The sequence below is a fragment of the Sinocyclocheilus grahami genome, unplaced genomic scaffold, assembly GCF_001515645.1.
Source record: "Sinocyclocheilus grahami isolate Dianchi unplaced genomic scaffold, SAMN03320097.WGS_v1.1 scaffold1566.1, whole genome shotgun sequence".
Taxonomy (NCBI): domain Eukaryota; kingdom Metazoa; phylum Chordata; class Actinopteri; order Cypriniformes; family Cyprinidae; genus Sinocyclocheilus; species Sinocyclocheilus grahami.
This window is the reverse complement of record NW_015506745.1, coordinates 159,038-177,058: the sequence shown is the minus strand read 5'-3', so window position 1 is coordinate 177,058 and position 18,021 is coordinate 159,038. Positions and strand designations below refer to the sequence as shown.

General features: G+C 38.8%; 1 long non-coding RNA gene and 1 pseudogene across 1 annotated transcript; both read right to left on the bottom strand.

Moving 5' to 3' along the window:
* Positions 1 to 8,247: 8,247 nt before the first annotated feature.
* LOC107571217 (uncharacterized) lies at positions 8,248 to 12,922 on the bottom strand. The gene is made up of 3 exons (XR_001607147.1): positions 12,505 to 12,922; positions 9,813 to 9,982; positions 8,248 to 8,312 (listed from the first exon to the last, which is right to left on the bottom strand). It is a non-coding gene; the product is annotated as an uncharacterized lncRNA (long non-coding RNA).
* A 938-nt stretch (positions 12,923 to 13,860) lies between these two features.
* LOC107571215 (cellular nucleic acid-binding protein-like) lies at positions 13,861 to 17,725 on the bottom strand (annotated as a pseudogene).
* Positions 17,726 to 18,021: the final 296 nt, after the last annotated feature.

The following is an 18,021-nucleotide window of genomic DNA, read 5'->3' as shown; positions in this document are numbered from 1 at the left end:
ATAATTTAGGGAATCCTGTTTCTTTAGAGAAAAGTATTATCTTTCCTATTTTTACCCCAAATTACTTTACTTTAATCGTTTAATTCATACTGGAAGCCGGAGGGCGCCCTTGCGCAGAAACTCCACACATGCATCACAGAAGTAATGCTCCAAGAAGAAGTATCCAGTGATCGCTGTAGCTGAATAAAACGCAGATAAAGACATTTTAACACAAGACAATAAACATGCGATTGCACAAAATTTATGGTATCTGTGTTCTTCAAGCAATCTTGGGTATTTTTTATAAGGATAAAGTATATTTATAATGCAATGCTAATCGACATAGCCTTTATCACTGTATAGAATGCTATAAAATAGTATGATTTCTGCCTTATTCTGTGATACAAAACCACGTCTGATCACTAATTATTGATCAAAAATTAAAATATCAGGGCTCTACGGATACTTTTCTTTTTAGGAGTGCTTGTGCAAAATTTAGTAAAAATTGTGCAATTTTACTTGTGCGTAAAAATTTAGGAGCATCTTCTAATCCGTAATCAAAAATTCTGATAAAAAAAGTAACCTTCCCATTACGAGGTGATAGTTGACTCCTTAAAGTGATTTATAGGGAATTTTGTTTTTACCTTTGCAATGGCATTAATCTAACTTTATTAAAAGCATGTCAAAATCAAAAAAATATATTTATAAGCTTTTTAACATTTCTAATTAAAACAACAGAATAAAAACACGTAGAATAAGAATAAGTTACCAATCAAATGAAATCAGTATTTTCAGAGATGGCACAGAAGAACACACAAGTGGCTAGTATAAAAGTGTGTATTTTCAGACATTTAATGAGGCTCGGAGGTCGCATGAGTGCAATTAAATTCATAAATTCATGTTGAGGTTAATGTTTTAAATATAACATTTTGAATATAGAAATGATTTAAATAACAGAAAAGATGCTTTAAAAATTAAACTAAAACTGCCAGCAGGTGGCGTCAAGTCACTGATTTTATCACGGAATCATTCATTCAATTGATTCGTTCGAACAGCTGAATCATTCAGGAACGAAGTGAGCGACTGTCTTTATGAATGGGTAACTGAATCATTGACTCACTAGATTCGTTTAAAAACCCAGTTCATTCATAAATGGAACGGAGATGCTCAGCTGTTACTTTAAAAAAAAAACTATTTTTGTTGATGAAATAGAGCAAAATAAGGCAATTGTGTTGTTGTCAGACAATATACGTCACTTAATATTATCTTCTTGTTTAATGAGCTGTTGTATTAAATCAGTATCACATTTGCAAACTCCCTTAATAATCATTAAAAGCTGTAACTCATCTTAGTTTATCCCGATCTCACAAAACTCCATTATAAGCGACGAAGCTCTCTACACTGCACAATGAATCTCTTATTTACACCCCGTCAACACTGTGTTTGTTATAATGAGAGGATATGTCTGTGATGCATTACTCAACGCTGCAGAAACACGTAAGTACGTTAGAACCTTTGAAGCTCCCTCAGCGCAAACACAATAATAATAATGACAATAAACCTAAATATGACTTCATAGTCGCACGCAGTAGTTTTCAGTCGCACTGTAGAGCCCTGAATATCTTTGTTGGGCAACAGGTTTGTAAACGACTCCTACACGTGCTACTGTAGTACATTTACTCAAGGCTCAGACCGGTTTCTGTCGCACTGTACAGCCCTGTCCAAACCTGTTCCAGATTCAGGAGCAGCTCAATTTCACTCCGCCTTCCTTCACGTCACTCCACACAGTCGCACACAGAAATATGTCAACAACTAGACTTTATCGTTATTATCGTGTGTACCGGTATATCGCAAACGATAAGATATCGCCCATCCCTAGTCATGACACAATCGCAGGCAGTCAGATCGTGTTTGATGCTTAATGTGCGGTTATGGTTGTGTGTAGCCAGACTTTGGACCAGTGAGGCTTCACAATGACCAGGGCCTCCTGAGATAACAAAGCAAGCTGCTGATCAGATGCCGTCGCTCTCAGGCCGGCGGTAGGCTTGCACATGTGTGTGACGTGTTTATACGCCAGCAGAGGCTTTGGTTGACCGTATCCAGCATACATACCATATTTAATTAATGCAAATGAAGACGAGGCTGTGAGGGATAGACATATTTTGTCATCGGTGTGATCGACATCCAGTTATTGCTGTATTCCAGTTGTGGTAAATGTGTTGTTTAGCCAGACTAAGGTGCGCTGCCACTGGCTCAATCTTCCTAATAGTTATGTAACTGATCTTTGGTAACTGGCTCAGCAATGCTGAAGTCATTGTCATCAATATTTCTACTTTATAGCTACTCATGATTTCCAGAGCAGAGGCCGCAGTGATTGTGTGAAAATGTTGAAATGAACTTGCACCAGAACACAGAGAGACAAAAGTTTCTGTAGAGGTTATAGGGTTTGTGACTGTCCCTTTCGTCCGTATTGACCAGAAAGCTCTCATTCTGATTTGAATTCCCAGCATTGTATCAGGAACCGTCATCCTAAGACATTTTGCCAATGATTTTAATGCGTTTTTTACGATTTAAAGAAAAGAAAGAAAACATTTAAAAATGCACCATTTTTCAGAATGCGTTTAATAATCCAGGTAGCAGCATCACTTGTAAATGAGTGGCCGTCTGCAGTGCTCTCGGGTGAATTGGTTTGAATGCAGTGTGTTTACTGTACTCTCCTAACGGCTGCCAAGATGGGTTGCTTTACTCTCGAATTATGTGCTATTTTGTGTAAATGTATGTTTTTTATAAACTGGACAATTGTAAAAAAAAATGCAAACTGTTCTTGCAACCCTTTTGAACTGAAATTTTATTGTAGATGTCACATGGGCATTGATATTTTATACTTTGCATTCATTTATATATACCACAAAGCCTCGTTTAATTACAATAAGAGCATAATAAACTAGCTTTTTAAACTTGCAAAACAGCATTTTTCTGAAAATATTGTGCCGTGTTTCATTTGTGACAGCATTGCACTGATGAATTAGGAAGTAACATCAATTGCACGAATAACCAGAGCCGTATTTGTATTGGCCTGCAATATCTTCTTCAGGTTAAGGGCTCAGTACTTTTTATTTATCTTTTAAATCAAGAAAAACATGTAGGTCTCTCAAATCGAGGTCTAAATTTAGTATATGGTATGGTGGCAGCCTTTAAGAATGTCAAGTGTTTAGTTTCACAAATGTGTATTTTTGGAAAATGAATTTCTTCGGTTAATTTGAGTGAAAACCACAGTATGTGAAAAGTCAGGTGTACTTGAAGGAAAATCATATTGCAAGAGGATTGTTCAGAGAATTTATAGTGCCTTTTAATATTGTAGTTTGTTTTAATCTCACTGTGTTATTACTATGCATTTTGGTGTTTTTTGGTCAATCGGTTAAAAGTTTTGAGAAACATGATCAATCTGTATTTGGTGATAAATTATATTATTTTATCAATAAAACTATCACAGCATAACCTGTATGTATCACACTTTTTTTGAAATGCTTAATTCCTTCAGCAGATATGAATGCATTAATTGGTCACGTGTAGAAAACTCAAAATTATTAACCCAGGTATATACAGAGTATACATTTGAGGAGGTTAAAATTTATGTACTTTATAGTTACGAGTGAAAAACTGGCAACTACCAGAACTATATACTGGAGGTGCAAAGCGTGGACCTCATCATTTACTGGTAAAAGACGAAAACAATGGCTTTTATTGTCTGCATGGTTGTTTTGTGCAAATCTCAGCATAATGTTACAGTGTAACAGTAACCAAATCAAACATAAATAACCTTTAAAAAAAAATGTAGGCGTAACAATGTAACAATTACCTATGTAGATCTGGCACAACGAAGGTAACAATATGGAACATGTTGAATTAATATGAAGTATTACACATATAACTGTATAAACATGGTAGAACATATTTGTGGGACCTGTACTGATAAAATGTCAAAACAGTAAGTTACTATATAAGCTAGCGGTTGTAGAGGTCGGCACCATAAATACCAGTCATCAGGTTGTCCCTAATTACATTGAAAAGATGTCATGAATTCCTAACAAAAAATGTCCTACCATGTCCATGACACATTTTGCATTGTTTTGTTTTCTAGCATGGTTTCAGCGTTTGGTTGAGTTGTGTTGGACATGTATTATTTTTATTCAGTGGTTCAAAATTGCATAAGGAGAATGATGTTTGCGAGAGTAAGATAACAGGCGTGACACTGGAAAAGAGACGGGCTCAGCACAGCACAGCTGTTTCCGACATACTGTTGCTTTATGAGTTACTTCACTTGTCATGTTTATAGTGGTTATATAGTTTTGATGTCATTAGGAGTTTTGCAACAGTGGAAAAAGGTGAAGGGAGGAGTAGGCCATTTATTTCAACGGTTATAAGCCAGAACATAAGACACTCTTTGCTATATGGTTCTAGAGGGCAATAAACTTTAAGCAAGAAAACTAATCGGTATCTTTACAGTTTCAGTGCTTGAGCCCTAAACATTACTGTCCACAAAATATGCTGTAACCATTAAAGGAGACATATTATGCCCCTTTTTACATTATGTAATATAAGTCTCATGTGTCCCCAGAATGTGTCTGTGAAGTTTCAGCTCAAAATACCCCACAGATCATTTATAATATTCTGAAAATGCCTATTTTGAGTGGAAGCATAAACAGCTGTTTTCCGGGCCTGTCTCTTTAAATGCAAATGAGCTGTTGTTCCCCGCCCCCTTTTCCAGAATAGAGCTGCGCTATTACAGCTCACACCTGCTAAAAACATCTGTTTTGCTTCTGATTATCATGTTTATCGCACTGAGATCATGAGTTTTAAACCATGTGAGTTTATACTTCTGATATAGGGTTTTCTGAGCGCACACATCTGAAGCACACGCACAGAAAGCGGCTGTCACAGCATGCGAGCACTAAACTAAGTTCTCATTCACACACAAGTCTACCTTAAAAACACACACAATTTACAAAAACAGTGGGTTATGTCTGTGAAGGTAAACTGCTGGGAAATAAATCTCATGTTTATTTTAGATCTGTGTGGCAGCAGCAATATACAGTAAATAAATCAATAAATTCACTGCTGTCTCGTCTCCTCTGAGGCTGGGACTCTAAACAGTGTTCTGTGCTCGTCTCTGCAGCCAAACACAGAACAGTTAGCATGTTTTGCTCAAACTATCGTCATGGCATTAGAGCTGCTACACCGCTGTCACTTGTGAAAACAATAACGGCGCCGTGGGTGGAAACGGGCAGATTAAGGGGCGGTAATATTATAATGAGATCCCTTTGCTACATCACCAAGAGAGCGAAATCAGACGCGCTCGTTTTCTCAGACGCGTGCAGAAAAAGGCTTCTCAAAACAAAGTGACTGGGTTCATCTTTTTCACGTTCCTTTGGTCTGTAGATGCACTGGGGACCTGATTATAGCACTTAACACCTGGAAAAATCAGATTTTCATGATATGTCACCTTTAAAGGGATAGTTAACCCAAAAATGATGATGTGCTGAAAATGTGCTCACCCTCAGGGCATCCAAGATTAGGTTGAGTTTGTTTCTTCATCAGGTTTGTAGAAATGCAGCACTGCATCAGTGTCTCAGCAATGGATGCTCTGCAGTGAATGGGTGCCGTCAGAATGAGAGTCCAAACAACTGATAAAAACATCACAATAATCCACAGCACTCCAGTCCATCAGTTAACATCTGGAGAAGACAAAATATGCTGTTCCATTCATAGCGAAAAGCCTTGAACGAGTTGTTTTCAACCAGGTATCATTGTTTCTTACACCGAGCAACAAACTGGATCCTAACCAGTCAGGTTTCAGGAGTGGCCATTCAACTGAGACTGCGTTACTGTCAGTCACAGAAGCCTTGCGGATTGCAAAAGCTGATTTCAAATCATCAGTCCTTATTCTGCTGGATCTATCTGCTGCTTTTGACACTGTCAATCATCAGATCCTCCTGTCTGCCCTCTCTTCACTGGGCATCACAGGGATTCCACTTCGCTGGTTTGAATCCTATCTCACTGGTAGGTCTTTCAGGGTGTCTTGGGGAGGGGAGGTATCCAAAGCACATCAACTTGTCACTGGGGTTCCTCAGGGATCAGTTCTTGGACCCCTCCTCTTCTCCATATACACGACATCACTGGGTCCCATCATACAGGCACATGGCTTCTCCTACCATTGCTATGCTGATGACACACAGCTCTATCTTTCATTTCAACCAGATGATCCAACGGTAGCTGCACGGATCTCAGGCTGCCTGGCGGACATCTCAGCATGGATGAAAGAATATCACTTACAGCTCAACCTGGCAAAGACTGAGCTTCTTGTCTTCCCTGCCACTCCAACTCTACAGTATGATTTTACCATCCAGCTAGGTTCTTCTACAATTACCCCATCAACTTCGGTCAGAAATCTTGGTGTAGTCTTTGATGACCAGCTGACCTTTAAAGACCACATTGCAAAGACCGCTAGTGAGCGACGCCTCGTGGTACCATCACAGAGAGGCTCAAAATCACCTTCCAGAACATTCTCGTTCACCACTCCTAGCTGGTGGAACGATCTTCCCACCCCTATCCGGAATGCTGAATCCCTGACAATTTTCAAGCGACAGCTGAAAACTCATCTCTTTAAACGCTACTTTACTTCATCATAAGAAAAAAACAAACAAAAAAAATGTTGCCTTCTCATTCTTAATCTCTCTCTCTCTCTGTCTAGCTTGTATTAATCTGAACAATGCCTGAAACTTTGTATTGCAAACACTTCCTGCATTATTTGCCTCTTTATGATGAATCGCTTATTGTATTCCTCTACTGTAAGTCGCTTTGGATAAAAGCATCTGCTAAATTAATACATTTAAATGTAAATGATAAACATATTTAATGATGGATTTGTTTTTCATAAACAGCTTTTGTCTTCTCCAGATGATAACTGATGGACTGGAGTGCTGTGGGTTATTGTGATGTTTTTATCAGCTGTTTGGACTCTCGTTCTGACGGCACCCATTCACTGCAGAGCATCCACTGCTGAGACACTGATGCAGTGCTACATTTCTACAAACCTGAGGAAGAAACAAATTCATCTACATCTGTAGTACTGTATATATTATGCTCTGGAAACTGGATATGATAGTTTTGTGTTTTGTCTGAAGGAACCGTGTCTCAGCTGATCTGATCGTGCCCTCCAGTCTCTCTCAGCAGCTTGTTCTCTAATGAGGAACTCTGCTAAATGTTAGGTCAGTTCACTGGGCTTCCCCATGAGGGCCTGGTACTTCAGGTCTTTTCCAGTGATCTTCTTATAGATGCTCTCCAAACACACCATGAACGTGCCGTGACTGAATCTGTGGATGGGAGAGTTATTATTCATGAATTGGCCAGTCTCAGATGTTTGGAGGTGGCTTTGCTCAGTTTACTACAACACTACTGACACTGTCTGAAGTACATATGTAGAGATGTTTTGTGGTCCATCATATTCACAAAGGACTTAATCTCTCTTATACCCTTTTAATAATAAAGGTTCCAATAGGGGGGTTTCACAGCGATGCATTAGAAGAACCATTTTTGGTTCCGCAAAGAATCTTTCAGTGAACGGTTCTTAAAAAGAAATTATTCAAGAAATTATATAATAATAAAAAAACCTTGCTGCGTGTGCTGTGTTAAGCTAACTGAGAGTTGTTATAGCACTTGTGTATCATTGCTCTTTTGCTGATTCTGATTGCTTCCATTGTACTCATTTGTAAGTCGCTTTGGATAAAAGCATCTGCTAAATTAATACATTATAATAAATAAATAAATATCTAAGTAGTTGGATATGTTCTGTATTACATTGTTTACACTGCAGAACAAGGATATTAGATCTTAGAGGGGGAAGTCATGGCCTAATGGTTAGAGAGTCGGACTCGTAACCCAAATATCACAAGTCACTTTCACTTCACTAGATCTAGCTCTGATAGTGTGAACATGACTGTGGTTTATCTGGCAGGTCACATGACCCAGACTCTCTCATCAGAGCATCGTTTGGACATTAGTTAAACTGAGGTAGTGACGCTGTAGTACTTTGCAAATGCATTTACAAGGACAGCATGTTAATAGTATAAGAGTTGTGTAAAAAGCAGTTTATTTGTCCAAGAAGGGAACATAGTATACAAAATATTTACAGAGATTTTTGTACAGCAGTTCTCATAGGTGGAACAAATGAAGGATGAACGCCAATTTGCAAACAAAAAACAGCTCATAAGATGTGAAGTCAGCGTCTTGTGAGCCTAGCTTCAGCTCGAACTCAAGTACAGCGAGCCATCGATCTTCAACAGATGTGTGCAATTATTCAGAATAAACTGGACAATCAACACAAACAATGAATAAAACAAACTGCGCTCTCAGTTTATTGACATGTCTACATTTGTAGAGATGCAGGCCTCTGGCGTTCACATGAACATTTCTGTGAATCACTTGAGCTTAGATGACAGTTAAATGATTTTACTGTTATTACATGTATTATTTGTGTTTGATTTATGAATCAGCATCTCCTTTTCCATTCACTGATAGACGAGTCCTAGTCTACGGCAATTTCTGTATGCGACACTAGAGCTTGTTATAAAGCAAAAGAAAAGAAAAATCATAAAACAGAATGAATCTGTTATGTTGCAATGATTATACTCTATTTGTCCCATGCTAGGAAGTTTTTTTTTTGGGACTATTAAATTGGATAATTACATAAATGACATAACTGCATGTTAACTTTGACAGCCCTGATACACAAACCAGTCAATCGTTTGGAATAAAATCTAGACTTTTTTAATGTTTTTCAGAGAATTTTCTTTCTTTTCTTTTAAGGCTGCATTTATTGACTGAAAAATACAGTAAAAGCAGTAATATTCTGAAATATCATTACAGTTTAAAATAATAGTTGAGTTTTTTTGTGAGAATATCTAAAATGTGTAATTTATTTAGTCAAGGCTGAATTTTCTGTCACATGATCCTTCAGAAATCCTTCAGGAGCTCATTATGATCCATGTTGAAAACAGTTTTTACTGCTTCTTAAACTGATACATTTGATTTTCATGACGCTTTGATGAATAGAAAGTTCAGAAGAACAGCATTTATTTGAAACATTATAAATGTCTTTAGGGTCACTTTTGATCAATTTACATTTTTTTATAGATTCCCTAATCTTTTGAATGACAATGCATCAGAGTTTCCACAGAAATATTGTGCAGCACGACTGTGTTCAGCACTGATAATAATCAGAAATGTTTCTCGAGCAGCAGATCAGCATATTATACTGATTTCTGAAGATCATGTGACACTGAAGACTGGAGGAATGATGCTGAAAATACAGCTGCGCATCACAGACATACATTACAGTTTAACAGAGATTCACATAGAACACAGCTGTTTTAAACTGTAATAATATTTTATGATATTACTGTTTAACAGTATTTTTGCAGTCTTATAAATGCAGTCTTGGTGAGCAGAAGAGACTTCTTTCAAAACATTAAAAAATCTTAATTATTCAAAACTGTTTACAGGTAATGTGTATTTATTCCATATTCTGCTACCCGCTTTTACTCATTTTGTTCTCTAGTATTTTCATACGACTCATTTTAGCTCTAAATTGCATATACTGCATGTTACTCTGAGCAAGAGAAGTAAATAACGAATCTACCTCACCCTGGAAACGTCACACTGCTGTAGTTAAATTAGGTTGGATAATATTGTCTGCTAAACGCAGAAATGTATACGAGTTCTGGTTTTATGCTGAAGGACTTCTTTAAATGAGAAAGCAAAAGCCCTTCCATTACCAGCTTTAATAAACAGAAACACAGGTGTTTGGTTGGCTTTGCCTCACCTTGATGCTCATATTCCTGTTCCAGCTGTGCTAAAGCGCCGTCGGCTTCGTCTCTAGAACCGTAATAGTCCGCATCGATGTCCTTCATCAGCTCAGCTCGTGTTTTTCTGGCCGCTGGTGCAGCTGCAATGGAAGAATCAAGCAGATAATATCAGGCAGACGCTCGGTTAAACACCAGAGAAAACTGCTCATCCCACATACTGACAGCAATAACTCATCACTAGATTATTTTATTAACCCAGAAATCTCATTAACCCCTCACACAAAGCTCTAATATTAAGAGACGCCAGCAGATCTTACGCTCTCTCTCGAACAGCTCTCGGACTCCTGGTAAGTGTTTTGCAGCACCAAAATACTAGTATCATCCGTTTCCCGGGACCTCTTTACCCTCACGGTCCAACATCTTGGGCCCCACTCTCTATTAAACACGACACATATAACACTGCCATTTAAAACCCGGAGACCACATTCACAAACTGGGACTTAAAGGTGGAAATAAACTGGTGCGGTCAAACCGTTAATCGCATCCAAAACAAAAGTTTGTTTATGTAATATATATACGTATGTGTGTGTGTGTGTGTGTAGATTTAAAAACAACCACATGCATGTATACATTTAAGAAAAATATGTTACATTTATATATTAAATATACATGTAAATATTTTCAAAATAGATACTGCATGTGTTTGTATTTATATATACATAATAAATATACACAGAACACACACACATATATTATGTGAACAAAAAAACGTATTTTAGATGAGATGAATCACGATTAATCTTTTGACAGCAGTAAAATAAACCAAACATGATTTGATCTGAAAGAATATAGACGAGTATCACTATGTAAAATAAAGAAAGAAATATTTCAGATATAATTCACTATTATTAAGGCATTCATTAACTCTTTCGTGAGATTGCACGAGCGCCACTGAGTTCTGCAGATGCTGACACCAGGAGCAGATTTGGAATTTAAACATAATCTAAACATAAAATTACTACCGTTTTGCATTAATACGTGCAGTTACTAATAATATTTCATGTTTATACAGATTTGACAGTAAAGCTCTAAGCTTGAGTTGGGAAGCATACAAAATTTACTTTTATTAGCAACCGTAACGGGCAAAATTTTATATATATATATATATGTGTGTGTGTGTGTACATATATACAGTGGGGAAAAAAAAGTATTTAGTCAGCCACCAATTGTGCAAGTTCTCCCACTTAAAAAGATGAGAGAGGCCTGTAATTTTCATCATAGGTATACCTCAACTGTATTGAAGAAAAGTTAGTTTTTCAAGGCACTTTTCTTACTTCATACACAAAAAAAGTACAAACTCTGACAAAATCTGATCTTTGGATGGTCTGATATTTTAGAATAGTGATTTTATCATTTCAAAATATAAAGCAAAAAGTAGAAATTAATGTCTAATAAGCCAGTAAGTGCTCCTCTGCTGGTTATAATGGTGATTTGTAGGGATGCATGATATTATCAGACCATTATCAGATTTGATGAATGATGCTGATATAAGACGAGTAGCTCACATGAACCATTAACATACTTGTGTCTCTGAATAAATAAAGCTGGATGCATGTCAGAAAATCACAAGTCTGTGTTGATTTAAAAGGTTAGAAGCTATAGCTTACATGAATAAAAATCACAACACGACACTAGTTAATTAAATCATTTAATATACACAGATTGATCCAGTAATATGTCATTCTTCAAACGGATTATTAAAAACTTAAATACAAGGTGCTCTAAAAGATCTTCTGCTTTAGACCATCTATCAACGTTAAATCCACAAATAAAACTGCATCTGTCCGAGAGAAAACACAGCAGATTGATTCTTTTTAGTTATTTTCAGGGCTTTCAATGTACTCTCACTGAGAAAACGGCTTTAATAATGTGTGCTACTTCTAACAAATACGTTTTTATTCAAAACTAGCCAAAATTGTAAAACAATTGGTTTATGATGCCCGCACAGGACAGACTTGGTGTTGTTTCCAAACCAAAGGAAATATATCAGTATCTCGGCTAACACCCAAAATGAGTTCAGCAATATCAGCAGAAATCTCACATTGTGCATCCCTAGTTATTTGATATATAGTTTAATTTTACATAAGTGTTTGTTTACCACAAAGCACATTTTGGTCATCCCATTAAAAATAACATTGAAACGGGATCATTTTAGAGCTTTAAAGTGCTGGAAACAGTTGTGTGAATGCTTGGAAGTCACTGAAAAGTGCTTGAATTTCTCTCAAAAAGGCTGCACAAACCCTGAACTGAATAATGTAATAACATCTGACTATTTCTGCCTCAACACCACGGTTACAGCGAGCGTTAATACTTCTGGTGTTCTGACCCGTTTCTAACAGAGATTTCTGTGCAGAATTCAAATGCCTCGCTCTGCGGCGTGTTCAGACACGTCTCGCTGGATCTCGGTTTATTACGCGAATCTGACTTTTGATTAAACTGGAAAAATGCAAAAGCTCACTATTTTCACTGGTGGTCTCAGATCTTCAGAGCAGACTGTAGAAGCTATGGAAACTGATGACAGATGACGTTAGAAACACACATTAGTAATTCCTTTGGTGTAACACAGCATCCATCGGCCATTAGTTTGACTTGAGATGATTACCCTATAGTCCGGACCTCCCAGTCTCCTTTCTCTCGGAGCAGGTTGTTGATTTCATCGTTTAAATCCCGAATCTTAAACTCACCCAGACCAGCTGAGGAAGACAGGCACGAGTTAGTCAGGCACACTGGCTTGTTCATCCTTTGGTCTTTCTCTCACAGTCTCACCGTTTTGAATCTGGGTGACTTTCTTTGAAACCTCACTGATGATCTAGAAGAGCAAGACAATAGCAGTTAACCCGAGCATTCGTGGGCCAATGACCCACATATATCAGCAGAACATGGACAGATCTGGACGTGATGTCTGAGCCGTCTTCTCCACTTCTCTGCTTTGGGTAGCTCGTTACACTCCGAAGCTAGAACAGGTGTCCTCTCCTGTGAAGGCGAACGCTAGAGAGAATGCAGACGAGTTCAGAGGACCACCTGCGCTGGACTCACCCTTGTTGATTTCATCGTTTAAATCTTAAACTCACCCAGACCAGCTGAGGAAGACAGGCACGAGTTAGTCAGGCACACTGGCTTGTTCATCCTTTGGTCTTTCTCTCACAGTCTCACCGTTTTGAATCTGGGTGACTTTCTTTGAAACCTCACTGATGATCTAGAAGAGCAAGACAATAGCAGTTAACCCGAGCATTCGTGGGCCAATGACCCACATATATCAGCAGAACATGGACAGATCTGGACGTGATGTCTGAGCCGTCTTCTCCACTTCTCTGCTTTGGGTAGCTCGTTACACTCCGAAGCTAGAACAGGTGTCCTCTCCTGTGAAGGCGAACGCTAGAGAGAATGCAGACGAGTTCAGAGGACCACCTGCGCTGGACTCACCTGAAGCTTTCCCTCTTGCAGCTGGGCTTGATGAAACCTGGCCAGGGCTGTCCTGCAGAGCAACAACAGCATTAACAGAGGACTCTGCTCGAGACACGAGAGAAAGCTTCTTAATCGGACAGAAATACCCAAGAAGACACTCACATGGCCTTCTCTGCGTTTCGGGCCTGCACATGACAGCAGCATCAGTGTTCAGTCGCTCGTGTTTTCTGTAGAACACGTAATCACACACCAACGCATCTCTTCGACAGATAACACGTGCTGGACATTTATTTGAAGCTAACCCTAACCCAGACAAAATATTTTGTTTAAAAAATCCCAATGTGTAATATAAAAAAAGTAATTAGTAAATATTTTTCCACTAAAACTCGTACTATGAGATCTTGACCAGGGTTTGCAAGCCTCAGCACTCACAAAAACACACTGTGCAGACACTTCTCTGAAAAATCAAAAATACAATCTATGATCCAAAACACCGAGTGTATTCCTGGAACAAAACGGAAACACGAGAGCACTCAGAAAAGACAGGCCAGTCTTCACACCCCTTCCTCCTCCAGATTTATTGAGTTTAAAATTACATTTCTATGTCCTACAACTTCAGTTGCATTCACCTTCCGACTTAAAAACTGAGTACAAGCAAATGAAAGTTTTTGTATTATCATCCATTATTATTATTTTTAGAGTAGTCTAAGTGATACTGTACAAAAATAACATTTTGATTTCTGTGAAAACGTTCACCTTTCTTCTAACTCCAAATCTGTTATTACCTTTTGTTATTGAAGTTTTCAGCTTGGGTGGAGCGCCCTACACTCCATCCAGCTGTTATCTCCTGGGATCATGAACTAGGTTTGCGATGTCACGGCTGACCAAATAGCCCATGTTTTAAAGGATTTCATTTTCTGGACCTGTTCTTACACAAGGCTTCCAGAATATGCTATAGAGTTATTTGCGCTATATTACTCGTGACGTATTCATTTGTTGTTGTTGTTTTCTCCACATAGCTGCGCACTGCTAGTTTGGCCCGGATAGACCCAACCGTATGTGTCCTGTGCTGCTTTTCCAGCTCAATCACTCGTAGGCTACCTCAGTCTCAGCGATAAAACAAACAATGCAAGCAGCGAGCGCTTCCCTGATCTCTGTATGGTTGGTTTTTAGCATGTGTGTTTTTCTCCCCATCTCCCCGAGCCTCTCCGACACACGCTCTTCCACTCAACACATCTCTGTTCACCAGTGGCACGGAAAGGGGGTTCTTTAACAAAGCATTATACATAACACCTCTACCAAACTAAACAAACATTTTTTGTATGAAATGCAGAAAGTGGGAAGTTTTCTTCCACCCCTTTCCTCCTTCTACATGTCAAGAGCTCACTGGCCTGAGAATAGCCTCTATCAGCCAACCGATGGCCAGCGAAGAGGACTCAGAGAAAACAATACAGCCATCAATCAGAGAAAGGAGGGGCGATGGAGGGGCCGAGGCTAAGCGGTGGCCTCGATGCTGCACTCTTTGGCCACGTGGCCGGACTTCCCGCAGTTGTAGCAGTTGACTTCGCTGGCCTTGCTGCACTGAACGGCGACGTGTCCGATCTCCCCGCACCTGAGAGGAGCAGAAGCACAGGTCTGCGCGGCTCTCTGGCTCACCTGTAGCACTTGACCTTCTCGCAGCCCTTCTGGATGTGTCCGAAGCCGCCGCAGGAGTAGCACTTCTGCTCGTTAGCGTGGTCGCAGTCGCGGGCCATGTGTCCGGCCTTGCCGCAGTTATAGCAGACCTGCTCGCGGTCCTTCTTGGGCTCCTTGCAGTCTCTGGAGATGTGGCCGCCCCTGCCACAGTTGTAGCACGCTGCAAAACACACACACACACACACACACACACTAGGGATGAGCGATGTCGGCTTAAACATAGCACGAATACATTTCTGGTATTTATTGCCATAACGATATCAATGATGATAATTCAAGGAATCCTGTTTCTTTAGAGAGAAGTATTATCTTTCCTGTTTTATCCCAAAATAGGGTGTTGTGAGCATTACTGAGCACACACGTGTAACGTAATGACGGTTTAATTCATACACTGGAAGCCGGAGGGCGCTCTCGCGCAGAAACGCCACACATGCATCACAGAAGTAATAGCACAGACCACGCTCCAGGAAATCCCTAATATGCACAAAGGCATCCAGTTATCGCTGAATAAAACGCACAACAGAGATTTTAACTGATGAAGCTTGAAGACAATAAACGTACGATTGCGACAATATATGGTTTATCTGTGCTCTTCAAGCAATCTTGGGTATTTTTTTAATAAGGAAAGTATATTTATAATGCCATGCTGATCGTCATAGCCTTTATCGCTGTATATAATACTATCATTCTGTGATATGAAACCACGTCTGGCCACAAAAAGAAGCGTTTCAAACACTCGACTATGTTAAGTTAATTTGGAGAAAAAGCATGTCAATAAATGATACCTCTGCTGGATAACAGGTTTGTAAACGGTCTCATACACATGCTACTGTAGTACATTTATTCAGACGGATTGTTTGTGCACGGTTCAGTCCTGACCAAACCAGCTCCAGTAGAAGGAGCTCTTCGTTTAGCGATAAACTCCTATAATGTCACGTCTGCCTTCCACCATGTCGCTCCGCATGGTCGCACGCAGAAATGTCAACAACTAGACTATCGTTATTATCGCGGAAAGACTAATTCTTATCGTGGGGAGAGTTATTACCGGTATATCACAAACGATCAGACATCGCCCATCCCTACAACACTCAGAGATTTTAAGCTTTCAATGCATATATAGTTTATAGTGATTTCTAAAGCGTGATAAAAGGAACGAAGAAAGACTTTTTGTGACAGGTCAGAACTCCTGTTATGATGTAGATTTGTGATATACATTTTTTTTTTTTTTTTTAAGTACTTTTCCTACATTTGTAACAAAAAACAGTGGTTAAATATATAGGAGTCTTATATAATGATATACAGTTTGTCATGATTAGACTAGGATTTATTTGTAATATAGTGAAGTAAACTTACAGTTAAGAACATTTTGTATCCTCTTTATCTTTTACATGCACATGGGGGGGGGGATTGGTCTGGGAAATATTGCTTCAGACATTTCTATTAGAGTTCAAGAGAAACGGCTAGTAATATTGAATTAAAAGGGAAATTCTGAAGTTTTTTAACAGTGTGAACTTTTTTTTCATGTGGAAATTGTTTATAAATCGCACAAATTACAATCAGCAAGTAGCACATTCAATTAAACATGAACTTTTGAAGTAAAAAAAAAAAAAAGTATTGGAAAACACCACACTATAATCTACTTTATTTACTTTGAAACATCTATTTTTACAGCAAAATAATGTTTTTTAGGATTGGTCTGGGAAATATTGCTTCAGACATTTCTATTAGAGTTCAAGAGAAACGGCTAGTAATATTGAATTAAAAGGGAAATTCTGAAGTTTTTCAACAGTGTGAACTTTTTTTTCATGTGGAAATTGTTTATAAATCGCACAAATTACAATCAGCAAGTAGCACATTCAATTAAACATGAACTTTTGAAGTAAAAAAAAAAAAAAGTATTGGAAAACACCACACTATAATCTACTTTATTTACTTTGAAACATCTATTTTTACAGCAAAATAATGTTTTTTAGGAGTGCACCACATCAACTAACCCAGTGCTAACTGGATGTGAATACTCTTACACATTTAAAATGCCATTTTACTCTTTGGTCAGCATTCACTTTAACACTGGAGCACATCTCACGAGTAAATACTATTTCAGTATTTCTACTGAATGTTTAATTTAGTGCATTACTTGCCATATCTTTGTAATTCCTGAAATTTACTATGAATTGCTGACTAATCATTTTTATTTTTTGTCCACACAGTTTAAAATGAGCCAGACAGTGTTGGTTTAAGTCGGTGTGTGAACTGTAATGGTGAAGCTGACTGAAAAGTGTTTCCTCCGTGTCCTGAGTGATGGCCAGACTCTCGGATGTGAGAAACGTTTACAATCACAGCACGTAACACAAATGTGTTTACAGAGGTCACGTCCTCACCATCCTCGGTCCTCTCGCAGTCCCTCTCCACAGCGGTAGCAGAACAGATCTAGCGTGAGCAGAGAGAGACACACATTATTCAGCCGATCCGCTCCGCAGACGCCTGCTTCAACAGTGCAGCGAGCGGCTCCTACCTTTCCCTCGGCCACGGCCTGCGTTTGGGCAGTTCTTGATCCAGTGGCCCGTGCGGCCGCAACCGAAGCACTCGCTGCTGCTCATAGCCTCCGACTGAGAGAGAAAACAGTACACGTCATGCAAATACACCGCTTTATGCTTTGAATGAAGCTGCAGTCTCGACACCAGAGTTATGTCAGATATTCAACGAACACAAACCCAGAAGGTGGCGCTTCCAAGTCAAGTCATTAAAGAAACCGGTACACAACTAGCCGAGCACATTTTGCTCAACAGTTGTAGACCAGCTGAGGTATTTATGCATTCACTTTTCAAGGCCAGCATCACGGCTGTTTTCATGGCCATCTCCAAACAGATTACACAAGGTGTACTCTTAACAAAAAGCTATAAAAGTCATTTCAGATCTACACTAGCCACAAACTCTCAAATACATTCAGGGGATACATTTTTAAACAAATCGGTTAAACACACCTCTGAATGAAAACAGTGGCTATTTACATTAAAAA